The sequence below is a fragment of the Schistocerca serialis genome, chromosome 1, assembly GCF_023864345.2.
Source record: "Schistocerca serialis cubense isolate TAMUIC-IGC-003099 chromosome 1, iqSchSeri2.2, whole genome shotgun sequence".
NCBI classification, from domain to species: Eukaryota; Metazoa; Arthropoda; class Insecta; order Orthoptera; family Acrididae; genus Schistocerca; species Schistocerca serialis.
In genome coordinates this window covers 374,774,770-374,786,308 of record NC_064638.1, presented here as the reverse complement: position 1 = coordinate 374,786,308, position 11,539 = coordinate 374,774,770, and positions in this window count along the sequence as shown.

Sequence of the window (11,539 nt, the reverse complement as noted above, 5' to 3'; positions counted from 1 at the left end):
GTAGATAATTTATTTTCTTACTCATAGTGTATACGGAAGCTTATGATTCGTAGCACAACACTTATAAGGAAAACGAATGTAAGCGTATTGTCATATCGCTGGTTTAGTTGTGGAGTATCTATGCGGGCAGCCGCGTCGGCAGAGTCGAGCGCGGGACACGGAACTGTTATGTTGTGTAGTGTGTAGTTCTGATGTGAGAGGCATTGATAGTATGGAAGTTGAAGTGTTGCTACAAGTGCTATTACAGTAAAGTGATAAAACAAGTAAATGATTCAGAGGAAAGTGCGTCAAGAAATAATTTAAAAATGAGTAGTGCTGCTGATAACGGATTTGTGTATCCTCTCGTTGCGTGTCGTACCGTACTGTATCAATCATCCGCGACGTGTTCGGTCTCCCAGAATGAACTGATGTGAATCAGTAGAAATTAGTTACCATAAAAGAGTGCAGTCAAGTGCCAGTGTCTTGTAGCGAGCGTGAAGACGTGCGTTCGATCATCGCGTTTCCGCATCATCAACAATCAGCCGCGCCGCGACGGTTACGCGCACCCTCGTACAACTGAGAACTGAGAACTGAAAAATTAACTTTACGAACAGTGTTATATCATTACTAGTGTCAAGGAGGAGTATTATCAGATATCTGTATGTGTGACGAGCGTAAGAACTTTCGTTCGATCATTCGGCTTCCGCATCATCAACAATCATCCGCATCATCGCTCGTCTGAGTGGTATTGTGGACAGATAATCATCAAGATTGTTAATTGGGGTAAACATTTACGACTTAGAATGTAAACAGTGCAATCTGCGTTTTTCTTTTATCGTCTCGGAATATAGTTGTTCATACCAAACGTAAGACAGTGTTGTGTTTTAATGTTGAGTGGCTCCCCTAAAACCGCTTGCGTATTTTAGGTAGATAATTTGAGGCAAACCAGCAGCAGTGTGGATCAGAACAGTACGACCGTCACGGGATTATCAGGTACGTTGTGTGGACAGGGCGCACGGTCTAGAAAAGCAGAAGTGAAACCAGTTTGAGGGTCCCCCACCCCCATTTGTACTCCCGGGCGTGTTACACGAAGAGAGTAATACAATGGCAACTACTCTTGTTTCAATGACTCCAGTCGACTGACTGCTGGGCCACGCGACCCTGAAAACATTTCTAACCAGCAGAGCCAACTTGAAGGTTTAAGTTACGGATACATAGCGAAATACTAAAGTGGTCCAACTTAGGCAACGGTCCAACTTCGAGAACTGTCCCCTATATTTCATCCGAATCAAATCATGCTAATCTGGTGGCCAAGACATCGACGCAAGTTTACTATCATGCTCCTCAAACCATTGTGGCCTTGTGACAAGTACAGTTATCGTGCTGCAAGGTGTCATCGCCATCGGGAAAGACGGCAGACATGAAGAGATGCAGATGGTCCGCAATAATGGTCTCGTAGATCATACGGGTTCTATGGAACCAAAGGTGAATGTTCCCCATAGCACAAGACTGGCGCGATGTATATTTCGAGCAATCATTTGTCTCGATGACAGCGTACCCGGACACGACCGTGGAACTGCTCTGGCAACAAACGTTGTTGTTCCGACCAGGCAACGCGTCTCATTGATCCTTTATCCAATGCCGATGATCCTGTTCCCTCTGCAGTCGTAATTCACAGTGCAGTTGGATCTTCATGGGAACACGTAAGAGTCGAGTGCTGCGGAAACCTGTGTTCAACAGTGTGGGCCGAACGGTGTGCTCCGAAACATTTGTGGCTGAACCAGCATCGTGTCGTCAGATTTGCCACAGATTGCCCACTATCCTGCATTACAGGGCAAGAAAGACTCGACCTCCACGTCCTGTGATTAGGTGTTGATGTCCAACACACTGTTGCCTACTCGTTTCTTCACCGTCCTTCAACCACATTCCTCAGAAGCTCACGACAGTAGCACGGGAACAACCGACTAGCTTCGCCTTTTCCAAGATGCTCGCTCCCAGGCACCAGGCCGCAACAATCTGCCCTTTGTCAAAATCACTTATGACAAACTATTTCCCCGTTTGCGGCCCGTATCGTCGCTACAATGCTGCCCCATTCGCATCTGCTGCGTCTATGTACTTTCCTTACCGCATCACGTGCCCAGAAGACTATTAGGAGGCATACGTTCTCGCGGTGGACACTGATCATAATGTTTTGTCTCATCAGCGTATATTATGCAGGATGATGCAAAATATACATGAGTTTAAATTACAATTTACAGAAGGAATGGTACCAAAGAACTAGAAAATGAATACATGCTATGTTAAATACAAATGTTTTAGGACTATGGTATTAAAAAGCCTAGATTTTGTATTAAAGGGAGAAAGTACAAGAAGCAGAACTCTAACGATTCCTTTTTCCGATATAAATATGAAATCATTCTACAAAGGAGCGACGAAAGAATCCATTAACAGTCATTCAAGGCTGAAGGACGGCGCTGTATTTCGTACTTTTGAGTACTGAATCGTTGTACTACATGATAAACAGCATAATTTACATAGAAAATCAAACTAATTATAAGGTACTGTATCAAGCTCATTAGTTTAGCTACAGAATTTCTAAGGAAATCAAATTTGTTATTAAATACGATTATTTGTCTTCTAGCTGGGCAGGGATAGCGCAAGAGGATATGAGACAGGAAAGATAAGAAATGGGCAGAGTGAACTTTCTGCGATTAAAGTAGCAGTCCTGAGAGAAAACTTCAGAGGACTCTAGGTATTTAAAAATTATATTGAGGCTTTAAAGCTATGTAATATTTATTAAATTTGAACAAATTGGCAAACGATAAATGCAATGAAAAGTCTACCAAACAATTTTCCTTACAAGTGCTCATTTCTGAAAAGTATTGCTTGATCTCTGCGTTGCGGAAGTCATCGAACTACTAGAAGATTAAATCGCAATATCACTTCATTATAAACTGGTGTATTCATACAATTATTTAAGTTTTCCTCGTTATTCTAAAAGATTTGTATTTGCTTCCAGTAATCACGATGTGGTAATACCATCTTGCCCGTAATTTCTTTTTCTTTTAACGTCACATATATCAATCGTGTGATAAGATGCAATTAAGTAGTTAATCTACGAAGCGTCTAGTCTAAAGGCAAATTTTTAACGTTACTTGATTAGTGTATCTGGGGAAATTTGCTGCTTCTTCTCATGTTGGGTAGCTTAGCACATACATACGATACTTTATCAACCCACAAAGGACAAAAAAGCATGGCGTTAAGTCGGATGAGGGTGGAGGATACGACAAGACTTGCCACCCAGCCCATGGCAAACAAACCATGGTGGAACTAAGTCATTTAGGGAATCTAGTACAGAGTTATGCCTGTGGGGAGTCACACCATCACATTACTAAATAACACCCTGTTTCACGTGGCGGATGAGCAGAAGTCATAGATGTAACATGTAAACAAATGTAGTTTCAATCGCACCTGCTGCAGCAAAAAATAATGGGCCATAAATTTTCCCTCTGAATATTAGCATCAAAAACTTTCAATTTTGGTGGTTTTATTCGCAACCAATATCTCTTTCGGATGACCAACAGATAGCGCACGTTATGAATGCTCAGCTTTTAGCCGAATTGAAATGTTGTTTAAACACTGAAGAGGTCTCGATAAAGTCGCCTTGATTTACCAATATTTCATTTAGTAACTGAACGAGCAAAATGTGTCGTCTTGTAGGCTTTCGAGTTTGTAACAACTGTAAACTATAGAGCACACGGTAGCAAATATTTCATTCAAAATCTCCATAAAGACACGACAGGAAATGCTAATGCAAGGCTATCCATCTTAAGAGATTCCTTAAATCTCTGCATGCAAGACTGAGTCATAGATACAACATTCGATGATGAAAGATAGCCACCGATTTTAAAATGACCACACCATCTATGGCTATTATTAATCTCGGATGGTCATAATCCTTATACCTGAATACGGAAAGGAGGTTCAAGTTTAATTAAAAATTCACCCTTTGCGAACACCATAACAAGAGATACGTTCTGCTCGTAAGTCAGCATCTTCTCCACTAGGACATTAAAATGGGATATTGAGGACAGAGGTAGGAACTTGCGCTTATCCTTTACCATTGTTCCAGAACAGAATTTGATTGCACATGTCCTCACGACTCACCATACTGTTAACTAGTTAGGCCAGTAAAAGTGAACAGTTTAAAACAGGTCAAATGTCCCCCGTAAAATTCAACAGTACTATTGGAAGGTAAAATGGCATCTAGAGTAGCAGATGCACACAAAATCTTGCATTCTTTAACATATAATTTTAAACTGCATGTTAAATGTATGAAAAGTTTATAAGAGTCTGCAAGTTGAATTGGGTTGATCTGGTGGAAGAGACGAAACGGCGAGGTAATCGGTCTCATCGGATTAGGGAAGGATCGGGAAGGAAGTTGGCCGTGCCCTTTCAAAGGAACCATCCCGGCAGTTGCCTGAAGCGTTTGAGGGAAATCACGGAAAACCTTAATCAGGATGGCCGCATGCGGGATTTAACCATCGTCTTCCCGAATGGGAGTCCAGTCTGCAAGTTGAATTTAAGGTGGTGTTACTGAGATGCACACTGCCTGAAAAATCAAGTAAAGCACCCAAAAGACATGGTCGATGCCATTGTAACTTCGTACACGTAAACACCATCTGCGGATATGTAAATGATTATATGTTACTGATAGACCGTCCACCAGAGTGCATTACTGTCGTTCGTGTTTAGTGTTACGAGAACTGGTAGCGTATATATGTAGCGTGAATTACGTCAGATGTTCAGTGGTTACTGTGAAGGACGCGGAGATGCCAAATGCACAGGTGAGACAGCGTTATCAGCACCAGACACAATTGTAAAGGCGCCTCATACTGGGTCCCCATTTGGACAGCTGGTCGGTCACGCACTATCCAGATTTGTGAGGCATTTGGATGCGACAGCAGCCAGATGTTGGAAAGCACGGGAACGGGATGGCTGTCATGTCCACCGTCAAGGATTCTGTCGACCACGTCTGATCACCACAAGGAAGGACTGCCGTGTTGTGCATCAATAACATCGTAATTCCGTCACCTCCACGCCTGCCATCCAAGGAGAAGTAGTGGGCTCCCTGCAACTTTCTGTGCCATCCCGCATCATTGATCGGAGACTGACAGCAGCCGACCTAAGGAAATACATTTCCATGCGTGGCCTGCCGTTAACATCACAACACAAGTGGGTGTGTTTGGAGTGGTGTCGTGACGGGGAACCATGGGCTACTGATGAATGGCATCGCATGGTGTTCAGCGACGAATCGTGGTTGTGCACTTCCCACGGTGACCATCGTCGGCGAGTACGACTGCGACCTCGAGAGAGAGCCCATTCTCCCAATCTTCTGGAGAGGCACAGCTATGTACTCTTTGCGTCATAGAGTGGGTAACCATCCCGTATCACTTCAGTAAGCGACTGTTAGTGATTGAAAACAACTCTGGCAGCACCACAGTACGTCACGGATATCCTGCGACCTCACGTGTTATCTCTTATGCGACACTGTCGTGTTGCCGTTTTTCAGCAGGACAATACTCGTTCAAGCGTGGCACGTGTCTCTATGAACTGCCTGTGTGATGTTGAGGTACACTTGTGTACATGAAGACTTCCAGATCTATCCCCAACAGAACTGCCTCAGCGCCAGATACAACAGTTGTCGGCCAGCTTGGCCGAGGAGTGGATACAACACATTTATGAGACCATTCCAGACTGTATCAGTGCATGCATCCAAACCAGATCTTGCATCAGTAAACTTTGAAATAAGATAACATGTCCTCTCAAGATGTGAAGTGCCATAGACTTTCCTCTTCCCCTTCTGGGTGCTTCGCCTTTTTGTCAGGTAGCGTACAGCAGATGTAATATATAAAAATGTGAGTTCATATATTCCATGCAGCACTTGCCAGTCAGTGTACATAGCACAAACATGCAGAAACTTCAAAACAAGGTATTCAGAACATCTCAGAGCTTTAAAAACCAACAGCTCCCATAGCACATTTGCTGACCACATTGTAGCCATCAGTCACCACCCAACCACAATAGAAACAAACCCAAGGGTACTAAAACCCAGCCACAGCCTAACACAGCAAACTTACCATTGAGGAAAACTTCCATATGCAGAAGGCAATAGCAGAAGAAAAACAGGTCTAAAACGAATACACTACACTCTGCAAGGGCACACTATTTAACACATTAACTTTACAACACATTAAACTTTACAACACATTAAACTTTACAAATAAAAACAGCACAACCGGATAAAGGCTACACACACACACACACACACACACACACACACGCACACACACACACACACAGGAAAAATAAACTAAAATCTGCAAAGACGCACCATTTACACATAAAAGGAATAAAATATAAAAATCAAAAGCGCACAGGAAACACACACACGGACACGCACGCACACACACACACACACACACACACACACACACACACACACACACACAGATAAAATGCAAACAAAATTCAAAATTGGCGCCGAACTCTCTGGTGAACAAATGAACACTATCTGGGTTGGGACACATAACAAACCACAATCACACTGTGTTCTGGTGAAGTGAAAAGTGTTTTACTACGTTATTTGTGAAAAATACTTGTTATAGTTATGTGTGCATCACAACATCTCAACATCTCAGCATTATGCGGAGAATGGAAGTACCTGCCACATGAAAACGTAAGTAAAAATGAATATAGGTGCAAAAACATCACGAAAAACTGAATTACAATCTAGAAGATAGGTTAACTCCCAGCAAAAAATTTTCTCATCTACGTCGTTTGGTTGCAGATGTCAAGCTACCTGTAGTAATTAACACACAAGTGATCCATAAAATTCATGCACACCAAATGTAAAGGTATTTACAAAAAGAAACGATCTATTGTTTGAACTAAAAATGCACATAATTTTATAATCATTTAACAAAATGTTCACATTGCAGAATAAATAAAAACGAAAACCCACTGATGATAGTACAGTGGTGCCGAAACATGTTTGGGTACTGAGAAAAATAGTGTCATGCATAACTGGCGGACCTCACATCCAACAATAGTTAGATATAATCCTTATTTCTTAAACAGTGCTCATGTTAGATATCTTGTAATGTTTATGCAAGTCGTAACGCATTATCAATATATAGTCTATGAAACAAGCAATAAAGTAAACTACACTAATAGCCCAAGCAATGAAGACGAAAAAAGGTCGAATGGGAGAAAAATTGTGTTTAGGTGCAAATTTTTGTGCAATGAGCTTGGGGATGAGGGGAAATCTATAGGTCACTATGTATATTCCTCATGAACAGCTCGAAAACCGCAGTTGCTGGTGAAAATGTTTCCCGTACCAATTTAAAGCAAATTAAATTTCCTACAAATAGACCCTACTTACTTTTCCTCTAGGACTAATAATTTCCGTGAATATTATCAAAAATAGTGTAATATTGTTTTAATGGTATTTTGTTTGTTGTACTATATAGGTCACTGACAGTATCACACAAATTACACACTTCTTAGAGATTGTTTATGGCAACGTATTTCACATAAAATCTCACTTAGCATTTTCAAATAAGTCTAAATTGAAAATAACACTACTATACAAACACGAGCTCATTGAAGTTATTTTGTCTACTTGTATTAGACAACGGGACAGGAAGTGCTGCTGGGCAGGTAGAGTCAGTCTGAAAATTGAAAATCGAGCAGCGCCCGTGGTGGAGGAGGTTACCTTTCACATGCGTTTATTATTATTAGTAACTCAAATCTGTATTCCATGTAGTGTTAACGCACTTCTGGGAAAATAAACAGCCGCTGGACACGACTGCTCATTGCGTTACGAGTGATTCATAAGTCCCGACGTTGACGGGTCATTATGACTTTGTGAAACGCTACATATATATCCACGTCTACATCTACATCATACTCCGCAAGCCAACTAATGGTGTGTGGTGGAGGGTTCTTCCGGTAACATTATCCGATTCCTCCAACTGTGTTCCACTCGCGAATAGTACGTGGGAAGAATGATGGTCGGTAATTCCCTGTATTGGCTCCAATTTATTGTATTTTCTCCTCGTGGCCAATACGCGAGATGTATGCGGGGGAAATTAATATATTGTCCGACTCTTCCTGAAAATTGCTGTCCCGAAATTTCAATAGTAAATCTCTCCGTGATGCACAACGCCTCTCTCCTAACGCCTGCCGGTGGAGTTTGTTTATCATATCCGTAACGCTCTCTGGCCCGTTAAACGATCCCGTGACGAAACGCGCCAATCTTCGTTGGATCTTCTCCATCCCATCTATCATTCCTACCTGGTAGGGATCCCAGATAGATGAACAATAATCAAGAATCGGGCGAACAAGCGCCTTATAAGCCACTTCTTCCGTGGATGAGTTACATTTCCGTAAGATTCTTCCGACGAATCTGAGTCTGGTGTTTGCTTTTCCCACTATCTGTTTTATGTGGTCAATCCACTTAAAGTCGCTCTGGAGAGTTACACTTAAATATTTTACGGCAGACGTTGTCTCGAGCTGTTTGTCATCAATAGTGCAGCTGTACAGTAGTCGAATCTTTTCCTATATATGCGCAATATCTTATATTTATTTACGCTCAGGTTCAACTGCCAGAGCCTGCACCATTCGTCAATTTTTTGCAGGTCTTTCTGCAAATTCTTCTTGTCTTCTGCCGTTGATACTTTTGTATAGAGGACTGCATCATCTGCGAATAGCCTTAAAGAGCATCCGACGCTTTCTACTAGATCATTTATACAGGGTGAGTCACCTAACATTACCGCTGGATGTATTTCGTAAACCACATCAAATACTGACGAATCGATTCCACAGACCGAACGTGAGGAGAGGGGCTAGTGTAATTGGTTAATACAAACCATAAAAAAATGCACGGAAGTATGTTTTTTAACACAAACCTACGTTTTTTTAAATGGAACCCCGTTAGTTTTGTTAGCACATCTGAGCATATAAACAAATACGTAATCAGTGTCGTTTGTTGCATTGTAAAATGTTAATTACATCCGGAGATATTGTAACCTAAAGTTAACGCTTCAGTACCACTCCTCCGCTGTTCGATCGTGTGTGTCGGAGAGCACCGAATTACGTAGGGATCCAAAGGGAACAGTGATGGACCTTAGGTACAGAATAGACTGGAACAGCACATTACGTCCACATGCTCACACCTTTTTATTGGTCTTTTTCACTGACGCACATGTACATTACCATGAGGGGTGAGGTACACGTACACACGTGGTTTCCGTTTTCAATTGCGGAGTGGAATAGAGTGTGTCCCGACATGTCAGGCCAATAGATGTTCAATGTGGTGGCCATCATTTGCTGCACACAATTGCAATCTCTGGCGCAAAGAATGTCGTACACGCCGCAGTACATCTGGTGTAATGTCGTCGCAGGCTGCCACAATACGTTGTTTCATATCCTTGGGGTTGTAGGCACATCACGGTACACATTCTCCTTTAACGTACCCCACAGAAAGAAGTCCAGAGGTGTAAGATCAAGAGAACGGGCTGGCCAATTTATGCGTCCTCCACGTCCTATGAAACGCCCGTCGAACATCCTGTCAAGGGTCAGCCTAGTGTTAATTGCGGAATGTGCAGGTGCACCATCATGCTGATACCACATACGTCGACGCGTTTCCAGTGGGACATTTTCGAGCAACGTTGGCAGATCATTCTGTAGAAACGCGATGTATGTTGCAGCTGTTTGGGCCGCTGCAATAAAGTGAGGACCAATGAAGTGGTCGCCAATGATTCCGCACCATACATTTACAGTCCACGGTCGCTGTCGCTCTACCTGTCTGAGCGAGCGAGGATTGTCCACGGACCACTAATGCATGTTCCGTAGATTCACTGCCCCGTGGTTTGTGAAACCCGCTTCATCGGTAAAGTCCGCAGCTCGTGGTCGTGTGGTAGCGTTCTCGCTTCCCGCGCCCGGGTTCCCGGGTTCGATTCCCGGCGGGGTCAGGGATTTTGTCTGCCACGTGATGACTGGGTGTTGTGTGATGTCCTTAGGTTAGGTTTAAGTAGTTCTAAGTTCTAGGGGACTGATGACCATAGATGTTAAGTCCCATAGTGCTCAGAGCCATTTTTTTCATCGGTAAACAGGTAGAACCACAACGCATTCTCTGTTAATGCCCATTGACAGAATTGCACTCGATGATTAAAGTCATCACCATGTAATTGCTGATGTAGCGACACATGAAACGGGTGAAAGCGGTGACGATGCAGTATGCGCATGACACTACTTTGACTCAGTCCACCGGCTCTCGCAATGTCCCGTGTACTCATGTGTGGGTTCATGGCAACAGCAGCTAACACACCAACTGCACCCGCTTCTCCTGTGACGGGCCTGTTACGGACCCGTTTGCGTGCTACGACCATACCTGTTGCATACAGTTGGCGGTAGATGTTTTGCAATGTGCGGCACGTTGGATGCTCTCTGTCCGGGTACCGTTCTGCATACACCCTGCAGACTTCAGCTGCATTTCGTCGACACTCGTCATAGATGAGCATGGCTCTGAGCACTATGGGACTTAACATCTGTGGTCATCAGTCCCCTAGAACTTAGAACTACTTAAACCTAACCTAAGAACATCACACACATCCATGCCCGAGGCAGGATTCGAACCTGCGACCGTAGCAGCCGTGCGGTTCCGGACTGCGCGCCTAGAACCGCTAGACCACCGCGGCCGGCTAGATGAGTATCATCTCCGCCTTTTCAGAGTTCGAATACACCATGGTCACAGTTCCTACAACACTACACTATCACAGACGTCTGATAACACGGTGTACTACAATTGGTCTGCGTGCGGAGACGAATGCAGAATAACAATAGCAGCAAGCGCTACATGCGGACACTGCGACAGCTAGACCAAACCACAACAGTGCACTACAGCCACACTCGTAAACACGGTCGTCATCGTAAACATGTCCCTGCAGATGCCGCTCGCCGACCGTGGCCCGTGTTTGTTACAACACGCAACTGAACGTCGGAGGTTTCAAGCGTCAAATTTAGGTTACAATATCTCCGGATGTAATTAACATTTTACAATGCAACAAACGGCACTCATTACGTATTTGTTTATATGTTCAGATGTGCTAACAAAACTAACGTGGTTCCATTTTAAAAAACGTAGGATTGTGTTAAAAAACATACTTCCGTGCATTTTTTTATGGTTTGTATTAACCAATTACACTTGCCCCTCTCCTCACGTTCGGTCTGTGGATTCGGTTCGTCAATATTTGATGTGGTTTACGAAATATATCCAGCGGTAACGTTAGGTGACTCACCCTGTATATATTGTACACAGCAACGGTCTTGTCACACTTCCCTGTGGCATTCCGGATATTACCTTTACATCTGTCGATTTAGTTCCGTTAAGAGCGACGTGTTGTATTCTATATGCAAGAAAGTCTTGAATCCAATCTCAAGTCTGCTCCGATACTCCGTAAGCTCGTATTTTTTTTTTTTTCATTAAACGGCAATG